Below are 17,289 nucleotides of genomic sequence, written 5' to 3'. Positions count from 1 at the left end.
AGCTTGAGCAATATGGCAGCTAATATAGAAAGAAATTTCTTCAAGGGCAACTCATTCAAGCTTGGCATGGATTATAAAGAAAGACTATTCTAGGACAACCTGAAATAGATTTAAATTAGACAAAAAAAATCATAATAAAACATTTATATATTTGAAGCTTGTATTTGGAGCTTGAGGAAAGAAATCTTTTTTTCTGACCAATCTTTGTATGTCTTGCTTTTTCTGGGCCATGAGGTTATTAACTGCATATGTTCGCAGGAGTCATTTGGTACTCCTTTCTATTTGGGCCACCAAACAGTAAAGTAAGATGGTGTGCATGTTGTCATTGCACTGGTTGATAGGAGAAGGGAAGAATTTCAAAGTCACTACTTTAACTCAGTTTGGTTCTATAGAAATAGAAAGGAAGGCCCCAATCTCTGAAAATGTGGATTCCTAGGTTTTCTTGATTGTGAAAGCACTCACTGCACCCTCAGAGTAGCTAATAAAGCCAAGGTCACATAGCCAGAACCACCTCTTCTTGGAATCCCAGAGGCCAGCTGACTGGCCCCTGACCTGACTTTCCTGCCGGGAAAAATCATGATCTCTGAAGGTTGCAGCTTCTTTGGCAAGCCCACCCCTGGCCTCCTCATCCACAGTGCCCTGGCCTCGACTCTCCCAGCACGGTATTCCAGCCTTTGTTCACTTTATAAGAAGCTGACTAGGGCAATTATTCTTTGGTTGCTGAGGACTGGGAGCCAGGAATTAAGGCTCAAGTTTTAGTCCCTGTTAGTTGACTGTGTCACCGTGAACATGCCAATTCTTGATTTAGTCTTAGGGTGCTGCACATGGTTTGGAAGGCTACGTGATTTCCGATGACTTTTCAAGTGGAACTTTTTCTTCTCCAGTCCAGTGAGTTCATGTTTAGCTACGCTTGTAGACTGCAGCCTGCTTCCTCTTCCAGGTGCTTTCTCTGCTGCAGAACTGACAGCCTTGCAGAAGGATTACAGAGGTAGCAACAATGTCCGCTGGCCATTGCTATGTGTGCTGAAGATGCTGGACATCGGAGATCAGTACAGACTTTTTGCCATCACCATAGGGGAGAGCCATGTCTGCTCAGCCTTTTCCTGGCCAGGCTCTGCTTGGAGACTTATTCTCCTTCTAGTCCCTTGTAATGCCCATTCTAATTTGAGTCCTTCTGGATAAAAATAATGAGATAAGGCCAAGCACGCAGCAGGATTTTAGCCAAGTCCTGAACCCTTCCCAAGAGTGACCCATATTTTACTGTAGACGTATAGGTCTGATGTTTAAATCCATTCTTTGGAGCTTACAAGTGAGTTCGGCCAATAGAGCAGATAGCTATGCATGGCTCCAATTTACTTTTATGTTTTTTAAAAATTATTTTTTTTGTTTTTGAGATTATAATCTAATTACATCATTTCCCATTTCCCTTTCCTCCCTTCAAATCCTAAATTATTAATCACCAAGTCTGGCTTTTGCAGGATTTTAGAATTCCATAACAATGGCAGTTAAAGTATGAGAAATGGCGTTAAGCTCTCCAGAACTCACATAAATACCATGGTAACCTTCCAGGCATTCCAGACAGCATTCCCAGGGCAGGCTGGCCAGCAAGACTAGCTATTTCGCTGGACTCTGGATTTGACAGAGAGACCCTGTCTCAAAAGGATAAGGTAGAAGCGTTATTGAGGAGGAGTTCCAACATCAGCACCAGGGCCGCTACACGCTGCCATGCACACATGTCCGTGCATACCTACATGCTTGCAAAACAAGCATAATGCACAGCACATACACACATACAAGTGCCCATGAAAAGAGAAAAAGAAAGAAAAAATATTCATAGCAAGTATGAGGTGGGCCCTGCTGCTTCCTGTGCAGATTAATTCCTGGCTGTAGTTCAGAAAAAAAAAACCAGTAAGGGTAGGTATTAATGATAAAGATGATATGGGCGCTGCCACTTAGTACTTTTGCTTTCCTTCTGGAGAAAAAAAACCAACCTTCTTCTTCGTCCTTTTTTTTAAACAATCAGGGCATAGTATGTATCATCACTTTTTAGGTATGAGATATAAAATCTTCATAGTTTGTTACAAGTTTGGTTCACATATGGCCATTTTTATTATTCTGTGGGTTTGGACGAGTTCTTCACCTTTCTAAGTCTTAAGTGTCTCCACTTCACAGAGGATAGCCCAGGATTCCTTCAGGGCTAGGAATATTAAATAGGGTAATTTGCATATGCACTTGGTACTTGGAAATTGGTTAATAAATAGTAGGTAGTTTTAAGAAAAGTCAGCTCCCAGGGGTGCCACAGGGGCTGATGATGGACACACACACATACACACACACACACACACACACACACACACACACATACACACACAAACACAGAAAGAGACACACACACAGAGACACAGAGGGAGACAGAGACAAAGAGAGACAGAGAGAGTTACATTCTCATGGAGAGCCTGCCTTATTGCAGTCGGTTCCAGGTGACTGTGGACCCTTTTTATTTTTCTGTGCCTTTCCTGTCAGGGGTCAGCAGCTTTGTTTACTGCCTGCAGCCATCTGTGACAGGTTGGCCGATGTTCACAGCAGGGTGTGGCTGCAGCATCATCTTCCGGAACAATTGCCAGCAGAGAGAGGCAATCGAGGGCTCTTGCGGCCTCAGTGTGAATCCTTTCTACAAGACTCATTTTCAGTGCTATTTCAGGACCCTTGCTTTCTTCCAGGAATTCACAAGCTTCGTTAGCAGGTGAGATAAGAGAAAGCAGCACTTCTCCCTGTGAACTTCCTCAGTCCTGGCTGCATCCACTGGCTCTGTCAGCCAGCTCAAACCAGGCTCTGCAGGGGAAAGGAGTGGCCAGTCCCATGAACAGGACACAGGCATGATATGATCTCTTGAGTTTTAGGCTAATTCCTTCATCTGCATCATATCAGACCCAGAAACTGAGGCTTAAAGGAGAAATAATGTGCCGGTGTCACACAGGTTAGAAGCAGGGAAGCCAAGAGCTTTGTACGGTAAATTTTTTCCCCAGGATCCCGGAAGCATAGGAAAATTCATCTACATGTACACAAACATTTACCAACTTAGATACACCTACATGTATGTCTCAGTGACTCCAATCTAATCGGTAGCCTGATTGAGCCCTCCTGTTGGCATTTTAAGAAAAGCGTTTTGTTTGGTTCTGAAGTTCACCTCGGGTAAGGCCCATTGATTTCACCCCAAAGACAATTGGCACTACTCTGCTATTAAAATAATAGCAGATTTCCACCCATAAGGCATTGGGAAGTGCTTCCTAGACCACATGTTGGAAACAGGAAGTTTCAGGGCAGATTTGAGCCCTCAGGAAATTTCTAATCGCTTCCTTTATTCCTTACCACGTCCAAGCATTTCCACATTCCTGTGGTCAGTGTTGCCCAGGGAGAATGGTTGTTACTGAAATTCTAGGGGAAGAGAAGGGTCTGAATCCTGCTGCTCTGAAGTGCTTTCATTGTCAAGACGCTTCCTCTTCACTCTTCGTCTCTGGAGGAGATTTTAGCTGACCCCTGGCTTCCTTTCCTCCCAACCAGGCTTAGAGACTTTCTTGAGGATCCCCCAAACTTTGGTTGAATATCTGTAGCACCCTTGGTGATGACAGGAAATAGTGTATGGCCCTTAGAGACCAGAGCGGCAGCCCGCGTCCTGGTAGTCTCTTGACATTGTAACAGGGCTCTGGAAAACAGCCCAAGTCCCTACCACAGTTTCTCATGGGGACAGGCACCTTGTCTTGCCAGACACTGTGAAACACAGTTACACTAGTAACTCTTCGGAACTGCCTCCAAACGTTCGGTAGGATGACCCCAGCTGCTTACTCATGTCTCTTGATATTTCTAAGCACACTTCTTTCCTGCAGTTAAAAGAAAGATTTTGGAAAACTGAATGCTTTCAGCAGGAAGGTAGTATTCCCAAATCTTTGGAAGATTATTAAATAAAACACACTCTTGGGGGTTAGAGGTAATTTCCAACTGGTTTGGCTAGTTAAAGTGGCATCCATGTATCCATTGGAAAATATCTTAGACCTGGAAAAATTTTATATAATACTTTACTTTAAAAATTGACATGAGGATATATAAAACATTACTAAAATTTGTCACTGGAGAGTAGAATGTGGAAAATGTGAAAGAGATTTTTCACTATATATCTTCTTATATAGCTAATAATAGTGACAACTAATATTTATTTGAGTTTGACTATGTATCATTTCCCTTACTACATTTATCATTTACCATTCACTATAACCTTACATAAGTACTACCATGCCAATTCGTCAGTTAGCTGTAACGTAAGATTGACTCACACAGCGTGGTTTATTAGCTAGCATGAGAAACCATTCCATTGGCAGAAAGACTACAGAGGAGCGAAAATGAAGAAATACCGAGGTCTGATAGTTCTGTATGTTTGTTCTACCGTCATCAATGTGATGAGTCATCTTTAAGCACGTTCTCCTCATGGCTTCAGAAGGTTGCTGCGGCACATGCATCGGTGGCAGCATCCAGCCTTCTCCCCACTGTGGTGTTTTTTTTTTTCCTTAGAAACCTTCTAGCTCCCCCAACCCCACCCCACCCCTCATCACAGTCCACACAATTGTTTCACATGCTCTACCTAGCACAGCCATCATAAGAAAGGAGCCTCCAGGCTTGGCTTTCAGGCTGATCAAGGTTCTTGTGAAGCGTTTAGAGAAAGCAAGCTAAGAGCTAGAAAACGTTGGTTGGGGTTGTGAGAGCAATCCTGAGTCAGAGGGAAAACGTTTTCCAGCCCCCTCCCAGTTAAGGCTATCAATGTAAAGTATGTCTAAGGAATTGTAGTAATAGGCATCAAAATTGCTCTGGGCTTCCTCAAGGAGCTCCGAGTCCTAAGTGGGCTAGGGAAGCCAGCAGTTGGATGGCCTCCTGCTACACTGTGTTACTTACGTTTGCAGGTGGGGACACAGGTAAGATGGAGGTCCAGGAGACTGCTCAAAGTCACACAGACCTAGGCCTCTACTCATATGATAAACAGGCCCAGCTACACCATGGGTACTGTCAATCTCTCTACTTTCAGTCTCTCTCTGTCTCTGTCTCAGTACATACCGCTTTCTTAGTTACTAAAATAAATAAAGGTTGGTTGTTCCATTTCTGTGGATACTGTCTGGAGGGCTCAGTTAGTTCTAACCACAATTTCTCCACTCTGAGAGCTTGGGAACACCACTTAACCCCATGGACCTCGTCTTCCTGACCACTAAGATGGAAGGGCTCAACCAAATAAGCTCTGAGATCCTGTCCTGCCCTAAAATTCTATTAGTGTATGGCTCACATATGAAACATAATTAGCAGTGGAGAATTTGCGAACACCTCAGAAATACAAATCCTGGTGTCCTCCATGAAAAGCCAGTCAATTTTTTTTTTTTTTTAGAGACAAGAATGGCTCTATTTATAAAATGCTCCAGCTTGTTTGCTACGGGTCCAGATGGTGGTATGCAACTTCACCACCGGGGGCTTGGCCCTGATATTCTGGGTGACTTGCCCATCCTCTCTCCTCTGCGACTGTCTGTTCCAAGGACTCATCTCTTCCTAACTGAATAGGCCAAGGAGCCCCCTGCCACGGGCAGTGAGATGGCAGATGTGTCTGGAAGCTTCCAGAGCCCTGGTTTCTTCATCCTGGGAGGAAGGACAGGCCAAGTGACCAGGTGAAATAGCATCTGTCTAGGAAATCTGCCCTCCACAGTAAATGCATCCCACTCACTTGTCTACAATCTGCAACAGAGGTCAGCTTCTCACACTGCTTCTGAAGACAGTTCTACCCATCCCACGCTACTGTGAAACGCCACAGGCAGAAGGAGACAAAGCCGTAATGGCTGAGCTAGGGGTGTGTGTGTGTGTGTGTGTGTGTGTGTGTGTGTGTGTGTGTGTGTGATTTTCCTTTTATTTCTAGAATACCAGGGAGAGATTTAGACAAGAAGAGTGTGATAGGTTTTGTTCAGAGCTAAGTGAGAATTTGAAATCAAAGTATTAGATGTCTCTAAGGCAATGTTGACATTTGCTGGAGAACTTGCATGTTAAAATGTTTGCAAACGTTATGATTAGACAAATAAATGTTCTTCAACCTCTTACCGGGAGTCTTGAGAAAGTTGAAGGTGTTAATTCATCAGAACTATGATTTAATTCAGTTAGGTGTGGAAAAAACAATCATAAAATTAAATAGCCGTGTTCTCTTTGGCAGCACATATACTAAAATTGGACCGATACAGAGAAGATTAGCATGGCCCCTGCTCAAAGATGACACGCAAATTCATGAAGCATTCCACATTTTAAAAAAATAGCCAATAGCAGATAATGAAATGCTAGACATAGAGAAAATGTGTTGCATTTATTTGCTCCTTTATGTCAATGGCAGAGGAAGCAGGTACATATCCTAAGAGGGACAGAAGAAAATGATGCATCTTTATTCACTCTGGCAGCTATTGTTGTCATAGGAGAGAAGAGGATTGCCCACGAGAAGGACGTTTTTTAAGAACATGTAATAAAAACACTAGCAGCCCATAATAAAATTAGTACTGAAAATGCAATGTGAGGAGTCAGTTCTCTCTCTGCACAAAAAGGCTGGGCTCCTGGGACTATTCTGGTGGCCTCGGATGGGTAAGAGCTACGGATGAGGCTTCCAGCTCCTCAGAGACTTTCACACTGCACCTGTATCAATTCACCAAGTGTTCTACAGGAGATACAAGCAAGCATGCTTTTAGATGAAGCCATCAAAGTAATTGCTTTGACTTGCACTTTTCTTTCTTATACAAGCCAAAGACAAAAATTCTTCAGGTAATAGAATATATAAAATATGTACCACATTTTCATCATGTTGTATGATTCTGTCCAGACTCAGGATCAGAGCATTTTGGAAGCCATGCCCCATGGCAGATGCAAAATCCTCCTTTACTCCAACAGGAATAGTCCTTTGAAGACTCTGAGGAGGCAGCTACCTGCCAGGAAGCCCTTTGGGATTGCAGGAACGCGGGCGCTCATATCTCTCACTTCAGCATGGGAGATAGCTCGGTTGCTTCTCACCAATGTTGCTGGGAAGAGCCTGACTTTGACAACCATAGATCACTCAGGCTTTGTCTCAGCTCCTCTCAGAATAGCTTTTCCCTGGGAGATTCACAACAAATGTGGGCAGCAAAGAAGTAAAGTGAACATCGCTGGATGCCTCAAAGAAAGATACTTTAAAAGATGCTAAAATTAGGGTTTTCTTATTAGTCACACTCAGTGGAGTCTGTCATTTCTGCTTTGTGAACACTTTGGTGCAGTTTGGTGTGTCTCTGGGTTTGGAGTAGTTAGGATTCTAGTCCCAGCCTTGCTTACAGTAAGCAGGCAATTTAGCTTAGCTTTTTTGACCTTGGTTTCCCTCATCTGTGAAATTCAAGGATCTGGCCAGATGATCTTTGATTCAATGAAAAATGAACTTTGGAAGCATGTGTCCACCTTCTCCAGTTACCAGCTGTTCTGTGCCACTGGGCCACGCAGCATCAGCTGTTGAAATGTTTTAGGCTGAAAGGGAAGCATTTCGAAATAGGACAAGGACACCTGGTGTTGAAACCTGGAGAGGGTCAGCTCTCTAAAGCCAGAGCCAACCTTTGCTTTTTATTCTCCTGCCCCTGCTAAACCAGGAGATCACTGCATGAGACAAATATGAAATGAGCAACATGTTGACTCTCAGCTTTGCGTCAGTCCATCAGCCTTTTAGGACATGTCTCCTGGATTGGGTAGCAGGCGATTCTGACTTTTCTACATGCCACCCAAGACCTTGGGAAATTGGTGACATTTTAGCAGGCCCTTGCACTTGGCCAAATTCTTCCATGTTACGTTTTCTAATCTACTTCAGTCTTCCTCACTCAACACTAGTACAGATTTCACCCGGTGAAAGTTGGACTGTCCAGACTGCCCAAGGGCCTGCTACCCTGGCTCACGTTGACTCATGGGAAGTGACCTGGAGAGGCGTGTGAGTGGTTGAAATCATGGCTCATATTTGCCATCATTACTTCTGTACTCACGGGACAGTAATCCATCTTCCAGTTGATATGGCTTCCCAAAGTGAGACTGGTATGTATGCACATACATGTGCATGTTCGTGTGTACATGTGCATATCATTACCTCGAGCAGTGCTTCTCAGATATTAGCATGTTGGCAATAACACTAAGCACTTCATTTAAGCATGCTGTTGGCCCCCATCCTCAGTTTCTGATTCTGTACACGTAGGGTGGATCCTAAGGATTAGTATTTTCACCAGGGCCTTGGGTGATGTTGACGCTGCTGCCCTGGGACACTCTCACCCAGAATCCCCTGCTTCTGGTGCAGTAAGTACTATAGTCAAGCAATGCAGAATCTGAGTTCAGTTTTGTGCTCAGAAACATGGAGACGGTTTTTCAATCTGAGAGCCATGGCTGAGGTCCAAGTAGAGGATGATTATTAAGAAATTAGTGTTCCAGTCACTCATTTATATTATTCCACTGTATCTTATGATGGGTCTATCATTTCTCTCTAATGCATTTGCAGTTATTAACCAGACTGACCTTACAGTGAAGTAACTATGCCCGAGCTGTGATTTGAGGTCACTAAAAAGATTGTGTGTGTGTGTGTGTGTGTGTGTGTGTGTGTGTGTGTGTGTGTGTTAAAAATAGCTGGAGAGATGGCTCAGTGGTTAAGAGCACTGGCTGCTCTTTCAGAGGACCCGGGTTCAATTCCCAGCACCCACAGGGCAGCTCACAACTGTCTGTAACTCCAGTTCTAGGGGATCTGACACCAATTGACACAAAATAAAATTAAATAAATTATAAAAACACTATATGTATGTATGTATGTATGTATGTATGTATGTATGTACATAAAATCTAGGTTATGTCTTGAGCCACCAGCCCCTCTAGGCTTGCTGCTCCTATGAAGAGGAAGAACAACAAGGACCAACCTACCTTAGACATGGGCTTAGTATATGAGTTGTTTCTGTATTATTTCTTCATGAACTTGTGTTGAATATTTTTTAATTAATAACTTCATTTATACATCATAAACTACGCTTATTTCATATGTACAATTCAAGATACAATAATCACGGTCTAACTTTAGGACATTTTATCACCCTGTGAATACTCAGGCTCTTTCCACTCTCCACCCTAGGCGTCCACTCATCATCTTTTCTCTGTTCTATAACAGCTGGCTGTCTTTATACACAGGTTCTTCCACCCAAAGATTCAACCCATGTACTATTTCACAGCAAGGACTTGAATAGCAGCAGATTCTTGTGTCGGGGCAGATGGGTGAGAGCAGAGTTCTTAGAACCAATCCCTCGTGGATACTGAGGGACCACGAAAAGCAGAACAATAACGATCTGTGTTCTTGTGTCTTCTGTCTTTCACTGAGGGTAAGGTTTCTCAGTTCGCCCACACAGTGACCTGCATCCTTCCCTCACCAACCAGTAGCTTCTATTGGGATCACCCTCTGAGGCACACACCTCCTGCTGTTCATTGGTGCCACGACTCTTCCTGTCTAGGTCCCTGCTCCTCTCCATGTCTCCTGTTTAAGATGCATTATTATTTATCCTTATAGGTCAGGAAACCGAGGCTCAGAGAAGTGGTGGCCTTTGTCTAAGTCACAGAGCTATCTGGTGTCAGAGCTAAGAGTCCAATCCAAGTGTCTGAATGCAGCGTCTCTGCTGTGTCCCAGCAGTTCCATCAGAAGAGCACTGGAATGGGCTGGGAGAAGCTGGGGTCTTGGAGGTCGTGACTATTTTTCCAAGTCAGGAAGTGTTTCCACAGGCAATATTCCTGTTTTCATTGGAACACTGGTGAGATTTGAAGCAACCCATGAATTTCCTCCTTTACGTCAGAGAACACTCAACGGGAACAACCCAACGGATGCAGATGGACTCCACCAGCTTCCTTGGTCAAGTTCATCTCAGTTTTTACTCATTGCGAGTTGCCCTGTGAGCTGGCTGCTGCGCTCTCTGAACACAATGTCTTTGCTGTGATTTCATCTTGGAGTGACCTGGAGAATAAAGATGACTCTGACATTGTTAGCTAAGAGTGATAGGTAGAGTGAAGTTTCTGCCTCATCCTACCCAGGGATCCTATGCAGCTTGGTTCTAATGACTACCCATGCATTTCACTACTATCAAAGTAACCTAAGCCCTGGGCAGCTGACAGTTCTGCAGATCAGAAGTCGGGCACATCATGGATGGGTTGTCTCCTCAGGGTCTCACACAGGTGGAGTCATGATGCTGGCGAGACTGGGTCCTCAGATAGAGGTACTGAGAGAAGGTCCACCACTTCCATGTTCATTCTCATGGCTCCCATGGGGCTGTGGTCCCTGTTTGTCTACTGCCTGTTAGTGGGAGCTTCTCTCTGCTCCCAGAGATGCCAACATTCTTTGGCATGGGGTCCTCTCCATCTCCAAGTCTTCAACCATGTGTTGGATCCTTCTGTTTGACCATCAGTTAGAATAAACTCTCTGCTTATAGAAGGTTCAGATGATTATTAGGTCAAGCCCATCTGCAATAGCTTCCTGTCTTTAAGTTCAATGGCTTTAAAGTTGTAAATACATCTCCAAAATCCCTCCAGAGCAGACATATATTTGATAAATAAATGCGCTGGTGTGTTTACTTGGGTCAGGACTCTTGGAGATCACCTTAGAAGTCAGGAGGAATAAAAGGGAGGTTCTCTCTTCCCCCACTCGCTTCCATCTTAATTGCCTTACTTTGATTGATTTTCTGTTTTGTAATTTTGTAAACATTTCCACGAGCAGTTATTCGGTGTAAAGAGTCATTGGCTGTCCCTTCACCGTACTGTATCCCATGACCTACACTGTGTCTTTCATTTCACATCTGGAGAGCACGGTGAGGCTCAGAGAACTCAAGGAGACCCAGTTGGCAGCGGTGGACTTGGTGTTGCGCTGCAGCCTTGACCTCCTGCCTCATTGCCCTTCTGTGGCACACTCGGGGGAGGCTGCCTTCATCCTTTCTCATCACCGAACTGCTCTGAGCCTCGCCGTGTCTTAATGAGCCCTCTCCAACATGAGCCCAGAAAGGTGTGCATCGCCATTACTGTAGGTTCTGTCTGTCACACACCAGTATGCACTGGAGGACTGAGAGGAGTCGCCGTTGACTTGACTGGAGAGTCATTCGTCTCCCGTCACGGGGAGTTGGAGAGAAACACAGGTAAATGGCAGGGAAGAGGGTGAACGATGCGGGGCACACATGGGCAGAAAGGACAGATAGGCTAAGTAACACTGGGTCCACCGGAATTTGTTCCTACTCTTTGGTTTAGTCAAACTGAACCCCCCGCCGTGATTATACAGATGCCCGATAACAGGTTATACATTCTGTTATCAGTAGCCAATTTGTGCCACTATTGTGCTACAGACTTCTTTGTTTGTCCTGCCCTCACAAAGTACCTTATCAGGTTGCCTCTGCGTGTGTGCGCACACACACACACACACACACACACACACACACACACACACACCCATATATACTCACCGGCCTAGCAAATTGAAGAGGAAGTTGCCTTTACTTCTAGGTTCTAGTCAGCGGTGGGACTGTTCCTTTCTAAGTCTGCCTCCCCATTTTAAAGTGACAGTGACATTAGTCACCTTCTGCAGCACACAGTGTTTTAGGATAATGGTACAGGAGCAATTATACTAAATGGGCCATGGTTTCAAGGAAGACGCCATGGTCTCCAGCTGCAATTTGAAAGATTTAAAAGTGTTGGTCTAGTTTTGTGTTTTGTTTTTCTTTTTTTAAAAAATTCCATTAAGGGGTTGGGCTGCTTAGATAACCTTTCCATCCTCAGAGAAAGCCTGTGTGTTCTGGAAGCCAAGGTTTTAGCGGAAGTGGGCGAGTGAAGCCACAGCCCACAGCTCATCGGCAGACAGAACTAGAAACACGATGGCTGCTTCTGCTGAAATGATGAAGAGTCCCTTTACAGATCACGTGGGACTGGCTGGAACTCGATAGATGAGCACCTGTGGCATGGGTTGTAGCACAAATCTTAAAAGATCTTATTAATAAAATCAAACCTGGAGCCAGGTATTGGGGTTAAAGCTGGGAGATCAGAGAAACAGAACAAGCCACACCTAACCTCACCTGGCCAACTTCTTAGCCGATCCTTTTTCCTCAAACTGGAAGCCTCTGGGTCCTCATCCAAATGGATGTCAGCAGAACTGCTGCTAGAAGTCTAAAAGCTTAACCAGGTCTAGTTCCTGGTCCTCACGCCTTATATACCTTTCTACTTTCTGCTATCACTTCCTGGGATTAAAGGTGTGTGTCACCATGCCGGCTGTTTCCAGTGTGGCTTTGAACTCACAGAGATCCAGACAGATCTCTGCCTTTGCAATGCTAGGATTAAAGGTGTGTGTGTGTGTGTGTGTGTGTGTGTGTGTGTGTGTGTGTGTATGCCACCATTTTCTGGCTTCTATATCTAGTGGCTGTTCTGTTCTCTGACCCCAGATAAGTTTATTAGGGTGTACAAAATATTGGGGAACACAATTTCACCACAGTGGGTTAAGATGGAGAGTGTAGGCAGGAGGCTCATTTTGCAGGGCTCTGTGTAGATGGAGGGAAGAAAACTGGACAGTTTTCAGGTGCAGTGGGACACAGTACTTAAAGAAAATAGTTGGTGTCTTCTAGTTAGCGTGTAAAGGGGTAGTTTAGGGGCAGTGAGCAGGCCCCTCCACCTCAGACATCCTGACAAGCCAAAGAAGGTAATGTATGAACCTCAGGCCACCAGCTGCTTGAGAACCCTGAATTTTCTCTCTTCCAGCACCTTCACAGGAAAGATGGTGGACCTGGAGGGTCCTGCCGTGAGTTCCAGAACCTCTCTACCAAAACTTGTTCTTTGTGACCCCTGTGCCTCTGAAGGCCTGTTTTCCTGCCAAGATGGAAGGAAAGTGAGCACGGAGGTGAAGGAGGGGATACTTCGGCAACTGTTCCCAGTTCTCAAGGGAATTGAGCTGCCCTCTGTTGTTGGCCGAGTCAACACCTTCCAAGGATGTCTGCACCCTAGTCCCCAGAACCTGTGAGAATATTTCCCTCTGTGGCAAAAAAGGACTTTGGAAATGTGAACAAAGACTGCAGGTGGCCATTGGAAACTAGACATGGCGAGAAGATGGGATCTCACCCAGAGCTTCCAGGTAATGCTACTTTAGCCCAGTCAAACTGATGGCAGGTTTCTGGTTTGCCAACCCCTAAGAGAATAGGTATGTGTTGCTTTTCTGTTTCTAAGTATTGCAGAAGCATGGGAAGCAGGTACATCCCTTTGACCTTCTCCTTGACCTTCACAATGGCGGGACTTTTGTTTGGCTGGTTGTCAGGAGGCATTGGGCCGGGGAAAACAGAACACGGGTACCCTTCCAGAAAGGTGATAATCGAGTCTGGCTCAGCCACCTGTCTGTTCAGGTGGTGGTGGGTAACTAGTAGCCCTGGACCCTCTTTTCTTATCTTCAAAGTGGATGAGATAATAACTACCTTCTGCTGTGGCATAATCTTTTTGTACACTGTGAAGATGTATTCCTCTCATTGTTAATAAAGAACTGACTGGCCGATAGCTAGGCAGGAAGAGGTTAGGCGGGAGAGCCAGACTGAGAGCCGTTTTGGGAGCGGTCTGGCGGGACAGAAAAGTCTGCCTACAACCTTCAGGGTGATAAGACTTCGAGACCACGGAGCCAGTCAAAGAAAACGGACATACACGAGCCCTCACAGAGAGTGTGGAGGAAAATCTGGGACCAGGTAGGTGGAGGAGTCTTGAATTTGATTGGCGATGCGTTGGGGTCACATCTAGGTCCTCGCCATGCCGTTGTGGACATGTCAGGCTCTGTCGAACTTCAGCAGTTCAAGTACCGTGATTGGCAGGAGCGGGGATGGGCAAGGCTCCATATCACCACACAGCCCTGGTGTGGGCCAGCACAAAGTCATGGGTTAGTTAAGCAGGGCTCCAACTGCTTGTACAACCACAGTTTTCCTCTTCGCAGGGATCGAGGAGCTATCTGTGGGAGGAGGGAGCACACTCTTATGCTCCTAGCCTTGAGCCCTGAAGTATACATAACAAGTTCTGCTGTCCGGAGGGAAGTTGCTGTTAAAAAGGCTGTCACCCTGAGACAATGCTCTGTGAAACAAAACAAAACAAGCATTCTTCGAATGCCATCTGAAGAACTGCCTGAAAATAAGTTTCATGTCCAGGAACATATTACCTGTCAGAAAAACAAGTGCCATATAAGGAGTTCCTCTAGCCAGCCGGGCAGGCAGGCGGGCGCCGACACACCTTTTTTGTTTTGTGACTCATCTCCAGGAGGGAGCTCAGTCTGCAAGGACAGCGTTCTAGGTTCTTCCTAGCCTCCAGCTTCCGGAAGAGGAATGGCCAGTCACACATGACCTCCTCAACCCTCCAGGCCCAATCCTGGGAATTCCCCCAAGGTCAACACAAACTTCCACTCCAGAATGGCAGTTTCCCCATACAACCGCTACTGGTCTGGAAAACTTAATGCTGCAGCTAGAATCTTGGATTGGCATCTAGAGACACGAAGAAATTGCTCCTCTTCAGATGATAGCCAAAATTTACTAGCTAGGTAGTAACAGGTCAAAGGCTAAACCTTGGCTATGACCTTGCTCTATAGCATGCTACATCGTGACTTTAGACCTTTTAATATAAATGCATTTTGGCAATGGTAATTTACTGATGAGAGTGGGCAATGGCTGGAAGAATATTATTTACATACATACATGTATGTATGTAAATACTGTGTGTGTGTGTGTGTGTGTGTGTGTATGTGTGTGTGTGTGTGTGTTAGAGAAAGGGCTTGGGAAGGAGCAGAGTGGGTGATGGGTAAATTGCCTTTAGTACAGTCAGAGACTATCACGCACTATACCAAAGCTCTTCCTTTCCTCCGGTTCTTGTCGTGAGCTTTGGAAGTGGCTGACCTTCTGTGTTCTTTAGTTTCAAGCTATTCCCATTAGTCATGAACCGGCAGTATTTTAGGAATTCAAAAAGAACAGGCAGAGATTCTAGACTCCCCAAAATTTCAGAGGAGAGAAGCAGCTTGGGAATCATGCAGCCCAGCTGATCAGTTCTCATCAAGGAGGACAGCAGAGCTTCAGAGAGGCGAAGAGACCTGTCTGTGTCCAGTAGAACTTTCGATACAAATGTCCAGCATACAGCTATGGCTGCCGCTCAGTGGCAGTTCTTGCCCAGCGTGTCCAAGGCCCTAGGTTCAGTCCCCAGCAGCAAACACGTTCCCAGAATATATGTTAAAGAGGGACCCTTATCCACTGCTGTTGGGATGTAAGCTGGTAGAGCCATTATGGAAAGGTTCCTCAACAAAGAGAATGACTTTATGGTCCAACTATACTAGTCCAGGGTACGTAACTGGAGAATTCTAAGTCAGCACACAGAGTTTGTGCGTTTCCATGTTCATTACTGCACTACTCACAGGAACCACAACATGCAGCCAGCTTAAGACGTCTGATAACAGATGAGTGAGAAATCAAACTGTGTGATACACGTGCAATGGGAACTTATTCAGTTATAAAGGAGAATTAAGTTGTGCCACTCACAGGAAGATGGATAGAATTGGAGATCATTGTGTTCAGGAAAATCAACTAGGCTCTGGCAAACAAATATCATGTTTCTTCTCATATGCAGGACCTAGTTTTCAATTGGGGGTGGGGTGAGAGCAGAAAGGGGGTTCTGAGAGTGGGGGAAGAGGTCTAAAGGGAAGGAGAAATGGAATAAAATAGGGTCATTAGATATATAGGTCAAGAAAGCAGAAGGATATTATGGAGGGGGACAGTCTACAGCATCAATTTGTGTGATGTGAACTTAAACTGTCCTTTCAGGAGTCACTGAGTTCTTTCCAGACTGTGCTGGGGACAGGCATCATTTAGAGTCTCTATTGAAGACTCTAAACTATGGCTGCCTCTCTGTGTGTGTGTGTGTGTGTGTGTGTGTGTGTGCGCGCGCGTGTGCTCATGCACTGAGGAAGTGATGATAGTTAAGATGGATGCTGTTTAAAATCCTCACAAAACTCAAACACAATGTGAAAGAGACACAAATATGAAAACAACTAAAATTCATTCAAAGGAAAGTGAGATTAAAGCTGGGCATGGCATTTCGGATAAGAAAGCCGCCTCTCTCCCTGAGAACCGGGATAAACGTTTTATTGTAAAAGAACCCTTGGAGGGATCCTTGGAATCTTCTAACAGACAAGGATGAAAGAGGTCATTTCACATGAAGACAAGAGCAGACGGCAGATCCAGAGAGCGGAGTGCCAAGAAGAGGAAGAGTAACAAAGGGGACAGGATTAAACTGGACCGTGGAGACTCCAGATGGAGTGCCGACCCGAAAGGCTGCCTGGGCCTGACTGCCAGGCTAAGAAATTAGGACTTAACTTCGACATCAATGGTGGATCACTGCAAGTGGTTGAGTAATATGATTAAGCTGAGCTAAGATGGACCCATCTAGGGGCAGAAGGACAGACCATGGTGAGAGGGGACAGAAGCCAGGAAATCAGTTCGGTGGGTCTTACTGAATTCCAGAGAGAAGGGCTGTGTGGCCCCGAGGGCCACTGTGCAGTCTGCCTGACTGTATGAGGAGAGGGACTAGCAGCAAAATCATCCCTGAGCCTGATTACAAATATATATATATGATATATATCATATATATTCAAGAGAACTAAGGATGTCAGGAGAAAAATCAGGCTTAGGGGTCCATCCTGATCCAACTGTCCAACAAGCACACGGGATGGAAGACAGGCGAGGGATGGGTAGATGTTACACTCTCCAGAGTAGGCAGGATGGAGATGTAGCTGAGTTGAAGATGAGGCTGGTGTGTGCTTAGGGGTTCATGAGAAGAGCAAATGAGGAGAAGCAGGAGAACCTTGAGAAATGGTAGAAGACACGGATGGAGAGAAAGAGGTTCGGAGGGAGAGCAGAGAGTAAACTCTGTGCAGGGAGGCTTTAAACAGGCTAGCCACCCCATTAAGCCTGTGCCTCCAGCACCTGTGGCTGGAGATGCCCAGAGGAAGAGGACAGACACGTGCTTCACCTTCCTGAAGCTTCATGTCCAGTGGAAAAGGCAGATGTAGCAAGGAGTCAAAACAACCAATTAGTAGTTACAGGTAAAATACGAGACTGGGGGTTTAGCTCAGCAGTAGACTTGTCCATAGAGAACACAGGCCCCAGCCCTGGCAACAAACAGACACCAACCAACCAAACAAACAAAAAAACATCGAAGTAAATATCCAAAGGA

At 45.2% G+C, this 17,289-nt stretch overlaps 1 non-coding gene across 1 annotated transcript; it reads left to right on the top strand.

Moving 5' to 3' along the window:
• The first annotated feature begins 6,213 nt into the window (after positions 1 to 6,213).
• LOC131922072 (U6 spliceosomal RNA) lies at positions 6,214 to 6,320 on the top strand. Its single transcript, XR_009382189.1, has one exon. It is a non-coding gene; the product is annotated as a U6 spliceosomal RNA (small nuclear RNA).
• The last annotated feature ends 10,969 nt before the right edge of the window (positions 6,321 to 17,289 follow it).

Source organism: Peromyscus eremicus, chromosome 11 (assembly GCF_949786415.1).
Source record: "Peromyscus eremicus chromosome 11, PerEre_H2_v1, whole genome shotgun sequence".
Classification (NCBI taxonomy): Eukaryota; Metazoa; Chordata; class Mammalia; order Rodentia; family Cricetidae; genus Peromyscus; species Peromyscus eremicus.
The sequence above is the reverse complement of the archived record's forward strand: the minus strand, read 5'-3'. Positions and strand labels throughout refer to the sequence as shown.